Genomic DNA, 15842 nt, shown 5'->3' on the forward strand with positions numbered 1-15842 from the left:
TTGCAGGGTCTTTACTTTCAATCCGATGGGTTATAAAACATAATTCACCTGGGAAGACCATCTGTCGAAAGTTAGTGGACGTCTAGTTGCAGTATTGGTGTGGAAGTTCCAGGCTTCGTCGCCGATGAACTGGAATCAGCATGGATACTAATATGCAGCAACATTCGCTGAACAGTCTTTGAGGGGAAACTGTTGGTAGCACCTTCGTTCATCTGGACCATAAGTTGCTGAACGGTTCCATGCTCGTACACATCTACGCAACCGTCTTTCAGTCCTGTCATCTATTGTACTCCGCAGTTGCCTCGGCGCCACTTGTGGATAGCACCATTTTGCCAAGCACGGTATACTGTAACCACAGTGGCATGGGAACAGTTCACAAACTTAGCTGTCTCGGGAATGCTTCTTCTCTTGATCCGAAAGCCACTGATCATGCCCCTTTGGACGTCAGATAAATCGCTGCGTTTCCGCAATACGACAACTACACTGTTATCCGCGTCCCCCGACATGCTTTGTATATCATCCAATGCTAGTACTGCGACATGCCGGCTATGAGCGGTTACTCTATGTTGACGTCGAAGATAAGCGGTGGTCACATCATTTTGTCTGGGTCGTTTATGAACCCTACATACTGCTCCAGTCAAGAACACTAGGATGGGATTAAACTAACTACAGCTTGCACAGACTCACTCAAGCAGTCATTCTTCTCGCACTCCATAAGAGCACGAAACAGGAACAATTTCGAATACGTGACACATTGGGACGTGCCGTCTGCTACGGACACCACAGTGGTTTTCAGAGTCTAGGTGTCGATGGAGACAGCAGCGATGGAGGTGGCGCAATGGGCTGAAATCGCGTTCAGGAGGACGCCGGCCCGAATCGCCGTACAGCCATCCAAATTTCGGTTTCCGTGATGTCCTTCCCCAAACAGGGCTTGTGGTCCGTCTCTAATGAGTTCATCGTCGAGGGGACGTTAAACCCTAATCTTCCTTTTATACCGACAAATCTGAATGTGAGTAGCCCAGTTCGGGATTGAAAACCGCTCCACCTAAATGGGAGTCCTGTTTTTTAACCACAGAACCATTTCAACCGATTCAAATAAACTAAGGACCAGCAATCATTTCATAGAAATACTTTCGCAATTAATGTTCATGAGGTTTCTATTGGGCTGTTTCTCCATAAATCTGGTATGGGTGTTAATTTGCCTGCGAAGCACTTTCTGCCTTGTCTACGTTATTCATCTCACCATTCGTTGCGTTCAGTGAAACAGCTTCGTATGTGAAAAATACCGTCAAATGAGCTGTAAACTCCCCTTAAAGGTTTCTGTTCATAGGCGCCCAGGAGAGCTGTCCCATGTTTTTCGACAACCGATTTCGCGTTGTTTACTCGCTCCTTTCCTGTTAACAAATACGTTCAGTACAAAGTACTAAGCTTGATTGAACTTCGGCTGTTTACCTTTTCTCGTGGTCAAAATTCTAATCTCCTACAACTTACTGTCCATGTTAACACCTAGTACTTCAATCAAGTGGTTCAAATGGCTCTCAGCACTATGGGACTTAACATCTGAGGTCACCAGTCTCCTAGAACTTAGAACTACCTAAACCTAACTAATACATCCATGCCCGAGGCAGGATTCGAACCTGCGACCGCAGCGGTCACACGGTTCCAGACTGAAGCGGCTAGAGCCGCTCGGCCACACCGGCCGGCTAGTACTTCAATCATGAGTCGCAATTTAGGTAGTCTGTAGAATAGTAACAGGCAGTAAACTGGATGCCTTTAAATTGCCTGCCTCAGAACTGGCCAAACCAAATTACAGCAATTATTGTAATGGGAGATAAAGTACATCTGCGAGATATTTGTGTATCTTACTGTGTGTTGGATCTCATTAACCCATACAAATTATAAATATGGATGTACGTATGTACGTAAATATGTATGTTCCATGTTTCCTCCTAAATCATGGACCGATTTCAGCCGGACTTGGCACATGTATCACTTACTGTCTGGAAAAAATCACTGTGAGGGGATAAGAATCACCCACTTGTCAAAGGGATAGGGGTAGCGGTGAAAAAGCAGTGTAGACCAAAAAAATCACTGTGAGGGTATAAGAATCACCCACTTGTCAAAGGGATAGGGGTAGCGGTGAAAAAGCAGTGTAGACCACGACGCGAGAATACCCATATTTTATTCATCCAGTATTTGAGTATGAGAGCACATAGAAACTTTGGATGAACTTTACCTCGAAATTTCAAACCTCTTCGACATTTTTTCTCGCTGACGACTCACACAAAATGAAAAGGCAAAAGTTCCTCGGTTACTACATTTCTGCTGTTCGTACAGTAAAACTGCCACATGAACCATGACGTTTTAATTTATTACTTGTTTAGTACTCACTGTCCTGGCGACACATCGCGCAGACAGTATTCGTATGTACCACTGAATGTAAAAGAAAAATTACATCAATGTACGGCACTTAATGCAGGAGACAAGACGTCATGAACGCTGAATCTGTGGAAAACTACTGCACCATTCAAGGCGTTTAAATTAATTACTTCGTTGCTACTACCTCTACTCGCAGTAATTTTCTCAGCATACCCATTTGTCGCTGAACTTACTTACAAAAATATATCATTGTCCGATACGTAGGTCAAAAGATATCACGTCATAATCACTGAGATACGTTAGAGACGCAGCATTATGTATGACATTTTAATTTATTTCGTCTTTTAATTATATTCACAATACATGTCACGGTCAGTAAGCACATGTATCACTGGATGTGCTCGAAAAGTTATATCATTGTACAGCACATAGTTCAAGAGCTATGGCGTCATAAACATCAAGCTGCGCGAAAATGAAACTGAAGGGCGAAATTCGCTAGACATAAAAAAATGGCTCTGAGCACTATGGGACTTAACATCTGTGGTCATCAGTCCCCTAGAACTTAGAACTACTTAAACCTAACTAACCTAAGGACATCACACATATCCATGCCCGAGGCAGGATTCGAGCCTGCGACCGTAGCAATCGCGTGGTTCCGGACTGAGCGCCTAGAACCGCTAGACCACCGCGGCCGGCTCGCTAGACATACAGGTGATATGTTAAATATGTGTGAAATACGTTTTAAACGTGCGTATGCGAGCAAATCCACGGTAAGAAGCTCATCCTAAACATCTGAAACGATTTCAATCAAATTTTGTGCACATATTGCTTACAATCCGGAAGGAAATACAGTAGGGGTAAGAACCATCAGCCTCCTATTGAGTTGAGTGTGATAACGTAGAGAGAGAACGAGGAGATGGAGAGACAGTGAGGGGGAAGGAGGAGATAGAGATATGGAGGGGGGAGGAGGAGATGGACAGACAAAGGAAAGAAAAGAAGATGAACAGAGACGGATTGGGGGGAGGGGGAGAGACAGGGAGAGATGAGGAGGGAGGACATCAGCAGAGAGAGGAGAGCAGAGGAAACTGCCAGAGAAAAGGGAAGATAAGGAAATAGGCAGAGAGAGGGAAGAGGAGGAGATGGACAAAGGAAGGAGAGGGATGGAGATGAACAGGGAATGGAGGAGGAGGAGACGAACAGAGAGAGAGGAGGAGGAGGAGGAGGTGGACAGGGAGAGGGAAAATAGGAGATAAACAAAGAGAGAGGGAGGAGGAGATGGACAGAGAGAGGAGAAGAAGGCGATGGGCAGAGAGAGGGGCGAAGGAGATAGACAGAGCGAGGTGCAGGAGGAGGTAGACCGAGTGTAGAGGGTAGAGGAGGTGGACAGAGAGAGGGACGGATGGAGACTGCGGACAGGAGTAGGGGAGATGGACAGAAAGAGGAAGGAGGAGAGCTGGATAAAGAGAGAGTGGTGGGTAGAGAGGGGGAGGAGGACGTGGACAGAGGGAATGGGGAGAGAGGAGATGGACAGAGAGAGGGAACAAGAGAAGATGGACAAAGACAGGAGTCAGGAGGAGTTGGCTTAATAGAAGACTGGAATAAATAAATTCTTGGCAACTCAGTTTTCTCAGCTAGTTATCAATAACGAATAGAATATAATTGCGAAAAGTACGTAAAGCAATAATTTTTATGCTGAGGATGTAAAGCGCAGTAAATTGTTTCCCAAATTGACTCCTATGCACGAGGATGAACACGTCATCCCTCTTAAATAATATGTGAATGCAACAAGAATGTAGGAAACTCTTTACCAAGGGAAATACATGTAAGGTACTACAGCCACATTAATTCTCAGTTTGTAAGCAATTATCGCTTTGCAGCTGGCACATTACGTTGCAGGAAATACAAAATCCTATCTTCTTTTACTTTGTTACTTGCACTATACAATGTTTTATTTTTTTTTTGTATGACAGTCTGCGTGCTTACTAAATCAATGTGTGCATTTTTTACATGTGCTAAGGACGTTTTAATAATTTAGCTGGCAATTGATATCTTTCGTAACAGTGTTCAGTATCTGGACTGGTACAAGGCGAACGTTACAAAAAATGCAGTTACAGGTACACATAACGATACTGCGGAGTACTGTTACACAGCAGTTCGTAAGTCACGTTACAGGGTTCTTTGCAACAACAAATGTAGTGAACCTCATTTTATGAAGGAACTGCTACTTTAACAGTTTAGTACTTAGCCATTATCTCCGTGGAATACCGTTATGCATTGACTAAGATACTGGGCTCTTATCAGTGCCGAGTGTGATCACATTACCGTCTGGCAATCCTCCTCACATTTCTGGCAATTTCTCCAAACAGCTTATGGCGCATTCTCGGATGGTTCCACTCTTATCCTAGTGAACTTAAGCTCCATCTCTAATGACCTGCATATCGACACGTTAAACTATAGCCTGCCCCCTCGTCTTCAAAAATTCGATTACTTGCGTGCTCTTAACTTTTTTCTTGTTATTTATATTTTGACATCGATGTCGTATGCGTGTTTCCCTTTGAACAGGACACTCCTGGAGGTAGTTCCATTAGCAACAGTACAGTGTGAGCACCTCTTCTCTGAAGGAGAATAAGTTTCGCAGAGGTGCTGCCTGGCGCTAGCAGAAACGTCGAGGTGGCCGATATTTGTCAGCAGGTCGAACATTCTAGAGGCGGAGGCCGGTGTCCCTCGCGCCATCAGTCCGCAGTGATAAGTTACCAGCAGCTGTCCGCCCTACCGGCTCCAAGGCGGCAGCAAGGCGATGCTATCTCGCGCTACACAACTGCTCGCGGTGGAGGCCACTACGAGCTCTTCTCCAGGGTCGCCTTCCAAGGTGCGACTGGGCTGCCCGAGTAACGCAGTCTGCCAGCCGACTCCACGAGAGGTATATTCAACCAGCCCATCTCGAGAGAGATTCGTAACTGAGTCTCTGCAGAGCTGTTAACTTGCAGCTACGTTCCAAGGACTTATGAGGACTCTCCGTTTTACTGTCAATGTATGGTCTAAACCAGAGTTAGGTGGTTCAGTGGCAAGCTGGGCTATCGATTCCACGACCTGAGCTACCTACAGAGTTCAGTAAGTGTGGAACACATGTTGGCGGTTTAGGCTCCGACGTGTCCCCCTCTTACCTCTCCCTCGCCTTTCCCCTCCCATCACAGCCCCCCTCCCCTCCCACCGGTAGTAGAACAAGCATCATATAAAGCAATTACTACACAGGATACCAAATACGGAGAGTGAGAATCTTACAATAATACGAAAGGTGTTCGGTAAGTAATGCAACACTTGACATCTTGGGTTGTCGGGTGTTCTGCCGGATATCAGCGTCGTACTTGCACGATATTTCGGTCACGTAGCTCGTAACCTTCATCAGGTGCGACCTGAGACTGCTCCTCGAGTGGACCTGGTCCAGTATTTATGCCTATGGCCTTCCCCCTCCACCAACGGCTGCAGGCGCTTCCTCTGTGGTCCGCGCCCATTCCCTGCGACCTGCTGGAGCGTTGCTGCTCCGTTTTCCGTCCGCTGCGGTTCTAGGTGTTCCCTCTGCGGTCCGCGCCCACCAACCCCGCTCCTGGGGGTTTCATCTACGGTCTGGGGTACCAAGCGTTCCCCCTGCGGTCCGCGCCCGCTCACCACGACCAGTTGGAGCGTTGCCGCTCCGTTTTTCGTCCACTGCGGCTCTGGATGTTCCCTCTGCGGTCCGCGCCCATTGAAACGAGCCCCCTGACGGACTGCCAGGAGCACCAGGCCGAAGATGGAACACCCAGAAGTGGGACTGGTGGGCGCGGACCGCAGAGGGAACATCCAGAGCCGCAGTGGACGAAAAACGGAGCGGCAACGCTCCAACAGGTCGTGGTGAGCGGGCGCGGACCGCAGGGGAACGCTTGGTACCCCAGACCGTAGATGAAACCCCCAGGAGCGGGGTTGGTGGGCGCGGACCGCAGAGGGAACACCTAGAACCGCAGCGGACGGAAAACGGAGCAGCAACGCTCCAGCAGGTCGCAGGGAATGGGCGCGGACCACAGAGGAAGCGCTTGCAGCCGTTGGTGGAGGGGGAAGGCCATAGGCATAAATACTGGACCAGGTCCACTCGAGGAGCAGTCTCAGGTCGCACCTGATGAAGGTTACGAGCTACGTGACCGAAATATCGTGCAAGTACGACGCTGATATCCGGCAGAACACCCGACAACCCAAGATGTCATCAGATCGCCGGGAAAGCCTGAAGAGTTACAATGCAACACTTTTTTTCTGAAATCGGTTTGGTTTTATTCAGGATTCCAACGTACCGTATTATTTCCTAATATTTCGGCTAGGAACCCTTTCTTTATCAACAAAATCTCCGTTCAATGCGGCGACCTTACGCCAACTTACTGTGAGACCTGTATGCCCGCATGGTACCACTCTACCAACGTCTTACTGCATCGTCCACGATCGGCCTCGTAGCGCTCAAGAAATTCCTCACACATGGTCCTCCGCTGCTCTTTATGGTCTTCTGTTAGGCGGCGAGGAACCTAGCGGGCTCACACACCTTTGAATACCCCAACTGGTGGACGACCGTGTCAGCACTACCAACAGAGACTTTCAGTTGCGCAGTGCGTTGTTTGAATGTGATTCGTCAGTCACGTCGAATGAGAGTGTCCGCACGTTCCAACACTGCAGGAGTCACAGTCCTGTGCGGCCGGCCGGCACACGGGAGACCGGACAGGTGTGTGCGACCTTGTTGCGATGATGACAGGCGCCTCGCCCAACAACTCACCGTGCTTTTGTTCACTGCAGCGTCTACATTCTCCAAGCCCCTATGAATATCTGCGATGCTGTGGTTTTCCGCCAAAAGAAACTCCATAACATATCTCTGCTTGGAACGCACTTTACAGACGCCATTTTTAAAGCTACGTGTAACGCTGCCACCTATCGGAATTTCATAAAATTATAAGGGCTGAAGCGGGAATAGACCACGATGTCCCACAACATATTCCGCATTTTCTGAACCGAAACTGGGCGACAAACATGTGTGTTGCATTACTTATTCAACGCCCCTCGTAGTGATTCACTGCCGCAGCGTTCAGAGTAAAGTCCTAGAACTAACGTTTCTCTTAGAAACCAGTCGGCTGACACCATTCTAGGAACTGAGAGTTGCTTGAATTGGGAAACAGTGAACAGGAAAATTTTCCACAACATGTGGAGCGTATATCAGATGCATACGTTAGATTTCCGAGGAAGAGCAGTGTTTATACCAACAGGCAGAAATATTACGTCTAACCAGGTCCAAAATATTGTCGATTGCGAATTAATATCAACAAGAGTAGAAGTGGTCGGCGGGTTAGACTATGACTCGAATGTGCCTACCGGCCACCAGAATTCGACACATCAGGCTAAATTCGACAGCACGAACATATCTCAAGCGTACGATAGTAGTAGGTTGTGACTTAAACCTGCCTAGTTTCGGCTTGGAAAGTGATGCATACTTTATCGGCGGTAAGGACAAACTTCCTTGTGAAGTAACACTGAATACATTGTCTGACAACTGCCTCGAACAATGAATCTCACAACTCAGATGCGAAAGCAATACTTTAGACCTCCTGGCTACCGACAGAACCGATCTTTTCGAGAATGTCGCCAGTGCGGGAGGGATTAGCCATCATAATGCTATTACAGGAACCGTGATCACTAAAGGCAAAAACGTGATGATGGGAAATTTCTTTGGTGGAACTGACAGACCGCCACTTAAAAGACAAACATTTACTGGTAGCAGAGAAAGTTCAGAGAAATTAGAAACGCCGTCTAGACAAATACGTTCCGAAAAAAAAGCAGCAAAAATCAGTCTCAGTGTAATGCTACCATTCGGATAATGTCACGAAAACAAAGACTAAGGCATTCCCGGCTTGTAATTAACGGTAGTCTCCTAGGGTTTGCTGCCAGATACAAAAATCAACCAGACACGATATTTCGGCGATCAGGACAAACGCTGCTGCTGCTGCTGAGTCCCGTTGAAAACTGATGCCGAGGCTGGATCCGTCGTTCAGTATACGAGTAAATCCCAGAACTGTACACAGTTCATGCGCCGCCCACCACAGATGCTGCCCCCAAAACAGATCTTGTATCACCGCCGCTGGTAGAAAGCCGGCGCCAACGATGTATCGTATTCAGAGACTATCCTTAAATATGCAGTCCGACCGTACCAAAGAATGTTATGTTCGATTAAAGACAGTAGAGGGTTTCTCGCCCTGCTGAAAGGAAACTTTTTGTCTGTGTTAATCAAACTGTCTGCCAATCTAATTTCTGTTGCCTCTTTATAAACACTGTTCCAAAAACTGGACGTACTATTATTAGGATCTTGTCAGATTTCATTCTGTGCCTTTCGTTTAAACAATGTTTGCTGCCGGTGGTTTTTTTGGGTGTTGTAGGCTAGTGTGACGGCAACTGTCCTGAACTTTCCGAACCGACAAGCAGATTTAAGCTTTCCCAAAGTAACATGGTTTTTGTATATTACAGGCTTCCTAAGTCCAAAATCACTCTTGACTATGCCCCGTAGTGACCTAATCTTGGCAGTTGAACTGAACAAATTGTTAATAAATCTTCTTAAAATACATCCAGGCTGTAAGGAAATTCCCCCAGCATTAGGAATAAAGGGCACACAGAAGTTCTTTCCTTTCACGGGAAGTTTACAGCCTGATCAGTGGGTAAGGTATGGGCACATTTAAATTTTCGTTAAACATTGCTTGGATATGTCAGTTGGTTAGAGTACGAGTTTGTGTCCGGGTATCGGGCCGACAGACGGTTCCAGTGTGTTAGGGAGATTTACTGCCGAGCACTCACTGCAAATGCGTGACATTTCAAATACGTGACGGATATTAGGTGACTGCGAATTGTGCTGTGGTGCGCGATACAGTTATTCCGGCAAAGGAAACGGAGCGCGCAGTGGCGCCGAGGAGTGGCGCGCAGCTGGTCGGCTCTTCCCGCGCCGCCCTTAACCCCGTTTGCGACCAGACCAGCAGACCAGTCCCGCGGAGACGGCCGTCGCTGCCTCGTCCGTAGCTGGCGTTTGGACGGCACCTCGCAACTCGCCTTTCGCCGCCATTTAGCCTCATAGAAACAAAATTACACCTGGCGCTCGCTAGAGCCACCAAAAAGGTGGTCAGACGGGAGATGTTTCGATGTCAACGTGTTCTGTCGTACGGGAAGTAGTTAACTGAATTCTTACAAAGCGAAAAAATACAGAGGGAAACCATACTGAGTTGATGCGGTGGATGCCAGCTTGGATCACGCAGATTCCAGTTGGCGTTCGTGTGTTTGTGGTAAACGCTACGTCCTAGAGTTCCATAACCATTTTATAAACCAAAATATCCTCCACTTTCAGCTTCCGTCGTGGACTTTATGCTGGGATGAGGACTGTTAATGTTTCAGGAACCTGTTAACAGCAACCACTTCATTAGATCAGACAATGAGGTGTCCGCCATGTTTCCAAATACAATTTGGTTCCTCAACTGCCGTCCTCAGAGTCATGTTCTCAAAAAATTCCGTTAATGAGCTAGGAATAGTGGGGTCCTTATAACGCTGGCAACTCCGTCTCCGACGATGACAAATTGCGAAAAGAAGCTGAACATTTGAAGTGTGTGTTCAAACAGAACTATTCTGATAAGCAAATATACCGCGCCTTGTAGTCTGGACCATCACCGGAAGCACAGGAAAAATGATGTAAATCTTTTTCTTTCGGCCGGACGAAGTGTCTGAGCGGTTCTAGGCGCTACACTCTGGAACCGCGCGACCACTACGGTCGCAGGTTTGAATCCTGTCTTGGGCATGGATGTGTGTGATGTCCTTAGGTTAGTTAGGTTTAAGTAGCTCTAAGTTCTAGGGGACTGATGACCTCAGAAGTTAAGTCCCATAGTGCTCAGAGCCATTTGAACCATTATTTTTATTTTATTTATTTATTTATTTTTTTGGGTGGGGGGCGTATCTTCCGAAACTGGGAGAAGATTTATCACCAAGACTTTGTTCGGTCTGTCACCCAAGACTAGAGCTGCCTCTGTTTAGGATAATTTGGGACCCAGAAGGCCCGGTGCCTACAAAATTCCACGTTCCTCTGGCAAAGCTTACATATGTTAGACAAAATGGACGGTTTCAGGTTATGTGCTCCCTGCCGCCGTTGGATAAGCAGCTGCAGCAGCAAGTCGTATACTCCTAGCTCACTCATTTGTTACATAGTTTAATTCTTAATTTCTTTGAGTGTTTTTGGTACTTGCATTGTTTGATACATAAATTTCGGGCGTATTACAGTATTTGAGAGTTGCAGCATCGCGTTTTAGTACCTGAATAGTGTAAATTCGCGTAGTCGTTTGTCTTTTGTTTTTGTTTTGAACGGCCAGTGTCGGTTGGTCACAGTCAGTGTGCTCCCTGCCGCCGTTGGATAAGCAGCTGCAGCAGCAAGTCGTATACTCCTAGCTCACTCATTTGTTACATAGTTTAATTCTTAATTTCTTTGAGTGTTTTTGGTACTTGCATTGTTTGATACATAAATTTCTGGCGTATTATAGTATTTGAGAGTTGTAGCATCGCGTTTTCGTACCTGAATAGTGTAAAATCGCGTAGTCTCCTTCCGCCGCCGAGCAGTGTGTCAGCAGTGCGCAAGTAGCAGCATTACTGCATTTACTAGGCAATCTTGTATTTTAATAACCGTTTAAATTTTGTCGATTTGTTTGCGCTCTCTGTAGATTAGTTCATACGTTCTTTGCAAAACAGTTTTTAGCATGGATAGGGACTGCAACTGCTGCGTTCGGATGCAGGCTGAGTTGGCATCCCTTCGCTCCCAGCTTCAGGCAGTGTTGGCTTCGGTCACACAGCTTGAGGCTGTTGCCAATGGGCATCACTGTGGGGGTCCGGATGGGGGTTTGTCGGGGACGGCCAGCTCGTCCCACGCATCCCCCGATCGGACTAAGACTGTGGTAGCCCGGGATACTGCCCGCATTGAGGCTGATCCCTCACCTGTGGTAGAGTGGGAGGTCGTCTCAAGGTGTGGCAGGGGGCGAAAGACATTCCGGAGGGCTGAACGGAAGGCCTCTCCAGTTTGTCTGACGAACCGGTTTCAGGTTCTGTCTCAGGCTGATACTGATCTTCGGCCTGACATGGCTGCTTGTCCTGTTCCAGAGGTTGCCCCTCAGTCTGCAAGATCCGGGCGGTCGCAGAGGGTGGGCTTACTGGTAGTTGAGAGCTCCAACGTCAGGCGCGTAATGGGGCCCCTTAGGGAAATGGCAGCAAGAGAGGGGAAGAAAACCAATGTGCACTCCGTGTGCATACCGGGGGGAGTCATTCCAGATGTGGAAAGGGTCCTTCCGGATGCCATGAAGGGTACAGGGTGCACCCATCTGCAGGTGGTCGCTCATGTCGGCACCAATGATGTGTGTCGCTATGGATCGGAGGAAATCCTCTCTGGCTTCCGGCGGCTATCTGATTTGGTGAAGACTGCCAGTCTCGCTAGCGGGATGAAAGCAGAGCTCACCATCTGCAGCATCGTCGACAGGACTGACTGCGGACCTTTGGTACAGAGCCGAGTGGAGGGTCTGAATCAGAGGCTGAGACTGTTCTGCGACCATGTGGGCTGCAGATTCCTCGACTTGCGCCATAGGGTGGTGGGGTTTCGGGTTCCGCTGGATAGGTCAGGAGTCCACTACACGCAGCAAGCGGCTACACGGGTAGCAGGGGTTGTGTGGCGTGGACTGGGCGGTTTTTTAGGTTAGATGGCCTCGGGCAAGTACAGAAAGGGCAACAGCCTCAAAGGGTGCGGAGCAAAGTCAGGACATGCGGGGACCAAGCAGCAATCGTTATTGTAATTGTAAACTGTCGAAGCTGCGTTGGTAAAGTACCGGAACTTCAAGCGCTGATAGAAAGCACCGAAGCTGAAATCGTTATAGGTACAGAGAGCTGGCTTAAGCCAGAGATAAATTCTGCCGAAATTTTTACAAAGGTACAGACGGTGTTTAGGAAGGATAGATTGCATGCAACCGGTGGTGGAGTGTTCGTCGCTGTTAGTAGTAGTTTATCCTGTAGTGAAGTAGAAGTGGATAGTTCCTGTGAATTATTATGGGTGGAGGTTACACTCAACAACCGAGCTGGGTTAATAATTGGCTCCTTTTACCGACCTCCCGACTCAGCAGCGTTAGTGGCAGAACAACTGAGAGAAAATTTGGAATACATTTCACATAAATTTCCTCAGCATGTTATAGTCTTAGGTGGAGATTTCAATTTACCAGATATAGACTGGGACACTCAGATGTTTAGGACGGGTGGTAGGGACAGAGCATCGAGTGACATTATACTGAGTGCACTATCCGAAAATTACCTCGAGCAATTAAACAGAGAACCGACTCGTGGAGATAACATCTTGGACCTACTGATAACAAACAGACCCGAACTTTCCGACTCTGTATGTGCAGAACAGGGAATCAGTGATCATAAGGCCGTTGTAGCATCCCTGAATATGGAAGTTAATAGGAATATAAAAAAAGGGAGGAAGGTTTATCTGTTTAGCAAGAGTAATAGAAGGCAGATTTCAGACTACCTAACAGATCAAAACGAAAATTTCTGTTCCGACACTGACAATGTTGAGTGTTTATGGAAAAAGTTCAAGGCAATCGTAAAATGCGTTTTAGACAGGTACGTGCCGAGTAAAACTGTGAGGGACGGGAAAAACCCACCGTGGTACAACAACAAAGTTAGGAAACTACTGCGAAAGCAAAGAGAGCTTCACTCCAAGTTTAAACGCAGCCAAAACCTCTCAGACAAACAGAAGCTAAGCGATGTCAAAGTTAGCGTAAGGAGGGCTATGCGAGAAGCGTTCAGTGAATTCGAAAGTAAAATTCTATGTACAGACTTGACAGAAAATCCTAGGAAGTTCTGGTCTTACGTTAAATCAGTAAGTGGCTCGAAACAGCATATCCAGACACTCCGGGATGATGATGGCATTGAAACAGAGGATGACACGCGTAAAGCTGAAATACTAAACACCTTTTTCCAAAGCTGTTTCACAGAGGAAGACCGCACTGCAGTTCCTTCTCTAAATCCTCGCACAAACGAAAAAATGGCTGACATCGAAATAAGTGTCCAAGGAATAGAAAAGCAACTGGAATCACTCAACAGAGGAAAGTCCACTGGACCTGACGGGATACCAATTCGATTCTACACAGAGTACGCAAAAGAACGTGCCCCCCTTCTAACAGCCGTGTACCGCAAGTCTCTAGAGGAACGGAGGGTTCCAAATGATTGGAAAAGAGCACAGGTAGTCCCAGTCTTCAAGAAGGGTCGTCGAGCAGATGCGCAAAACTATAGACCTATATCTCTCACGTCGATCTGTTGTAGAATTTTAGAACATGTTTTTTGCTCGAGTATCATGTCGTTTTTGGAAACCCAGAATCTACTATGTAGGAATCAACATGGATTCCGGAAACAGCGATCGTGTGAGACCCAACTCGCGTTATTTGTTCATGAGACCCAGAAAATATTAGATACAGGCTCCCAGGTAGATGCTATTTTTCTTCACTTCCGGAAGGCGTTCGATACAGTTCCGCACTGTCGCCTGATAAACAAAGTAAGAGCCTACGGAATATCAGACCAGCTGTGTGGCTGGATTGAAGAGTTTTTAGCAAACAGAACACAGCATGTTGTTATCAATGGAGAGACGTCTACAGACGTTAAGGTAACCTCTGGCGTGCCACAGGGGAGTGTTATGGGACCATTGCTTTTCACAATATATATAAATGACCTAGTAGATAGTGTCGGAAGTTCCATGCGGCTTTTCGCGGATGATGCTGTAGTACACAGAGAAGTTGCAGCATTAGAAAATTGTAGCGAAATGCAGGAAGACCTGCAGCGGATAGGCACTTGGTGCAGGGAGTGGCAACTGTCCCTTAACATAGACAAATGTAATGTATTGCGAATACATAGAAAGAAGGATCCTTTATTGTATGATTATATGATATCGGAAGAAACACTGGTAGCAGTTACTTCTGTAAAATATCTGGGAGTATGCGTGCGGAACGATTTGAAGTGGAATGATCATATAAAATTAATTGTTGGTAAGGCGGGTACCAGGTTGAGATTCATTGGGAGAGTGCTTAGAAAATGTAGTCCAGCAACAAAGGAGGTGGCTTACAAAACACTCGTTCGACCTATACTTGAGTATTGCTCATCAGTGTGGGATCCGTACCAGATCGGGTTGACGGAGGAGATAGAGAAGATCCAAAGAAGAGCGGCGCGTTTCGTCACAGGGTTATTTGGTAACCGTGATAGCGTTACGGAGATGTTTAATAAACTCAAGTGGCAGACTCTGCAAGAGAGGCGCTCTGCATCGCGGTGTAGCTTGCTCGCCAGGTTTCGAGAGGGTGCGTTTCTGGATGAGGTATCGAGTATATTGCTTCCCCCTACTTATACCTCCCGAGGAGATCACGAATGTAAAATTAGAGAGATTAGAGCGCGCACGGAGGCTTTCAGACAGTCGTTCTTCCCGCGAACCATACGCGACTGGAACAGGAAAGGGAGGTAATGACAGTGGCACGTAAGGTGCCCTCCGCCACACACCGTTGGGTGGCTTGCGGAGTATGAATGTAGATGTAGATGTAGTTGTAGAACGTAGTAGCAACACAATATTTCGACAACCGGAAAAACCAGTCGTGGCCGAGCATTGTTTAACTGACGGGCACTATATGAAATACGACGACACAGACACACACATCGCGCAGCACAGTAAAAATAACATTTTGAAATGCCATAATTGTCTCCCACTGCGACGCAGAAGTTTCAAATTTGGCTATATATGACGGTAGTATCTGTTCCCGAAAGAACAGATACCTTTGTTGGCCGTGCAGCTTCTCAGAATGAAACGATAATTAAATCGACACCCTAGCTGCAAACAGGCGTTGATATACATCATTGGGGACATGTTGAAAATGTGTGCCCCGACCGGGACTCGAAACCGGGATCTCCTGCTTACGTGGCAGACGCTCTATCCATCTGAGCCACCGAGGGCACAGAGGATAGTGCGCCTGCAGGCTTTTAGCCCTTGCACGCTCCCCGTGAGACCCACATTCCCAGCATGCCCACACCACTACATTCGTAGTGCGCCAAATAGATGTATGCCCATCACACTCATTACTCGTGGCAGATTACTCTACCACGTCCCGTAGGAGTTGGGGCATAGCGTGTGCGTTTGCAAAAGAAGGTCAACGGCCGGGTAGCCATATTTTTACTATATGTGAAGGTAGTATCTGTTCCCGAAAGAACAGATACCATTGATGAACGCACGCTATGCCCCAACTCGTACGGGACTTGGTAGATTAATCTGCCACGAGTAATGAGTGCGATGGGCAAACATCTATTAGGCGCACTACGAATGTAGTGGTGTGGATATGTTGGGAATGTGGGTCTCACGGGGAGCGTGT

At 47.2% G+C, this 15842-nt stretch overlaps 1 non-coding gene across 1 annotated transcript; it reads right to left on the reverse strand.

The window, feature by feature from the left end:
* Positions 1 to 15355: 15355 nt before the first annotated feature.
* On the reverse strand, positions 15356 to 15430 carry Trnat-cgu (transfer RNA threonine (anticodon CGU)). Its single transcript has one exon. It is a non-coding gene; the product is annotated as a tRNA-Thr (tRNA).
* Positions 15431 to 15842: the final 412 nt, after the last annotated feature.

This window comes from Schistocerca nitens, chromosome 2, assembly GCF_023898315.1.
Source record: "Schistocerca nitens isolate TAMUIC-IGC-003100 chromosome 2, iqSchNite1.1, whole genome shotgun sequence".
Taxonomy (NCBI): Eukaryota; Metazoa; Arthropoda; class Insecta; order Orthoptera; family Acrididae; genus Schistocerca; species Schistocerca nitens.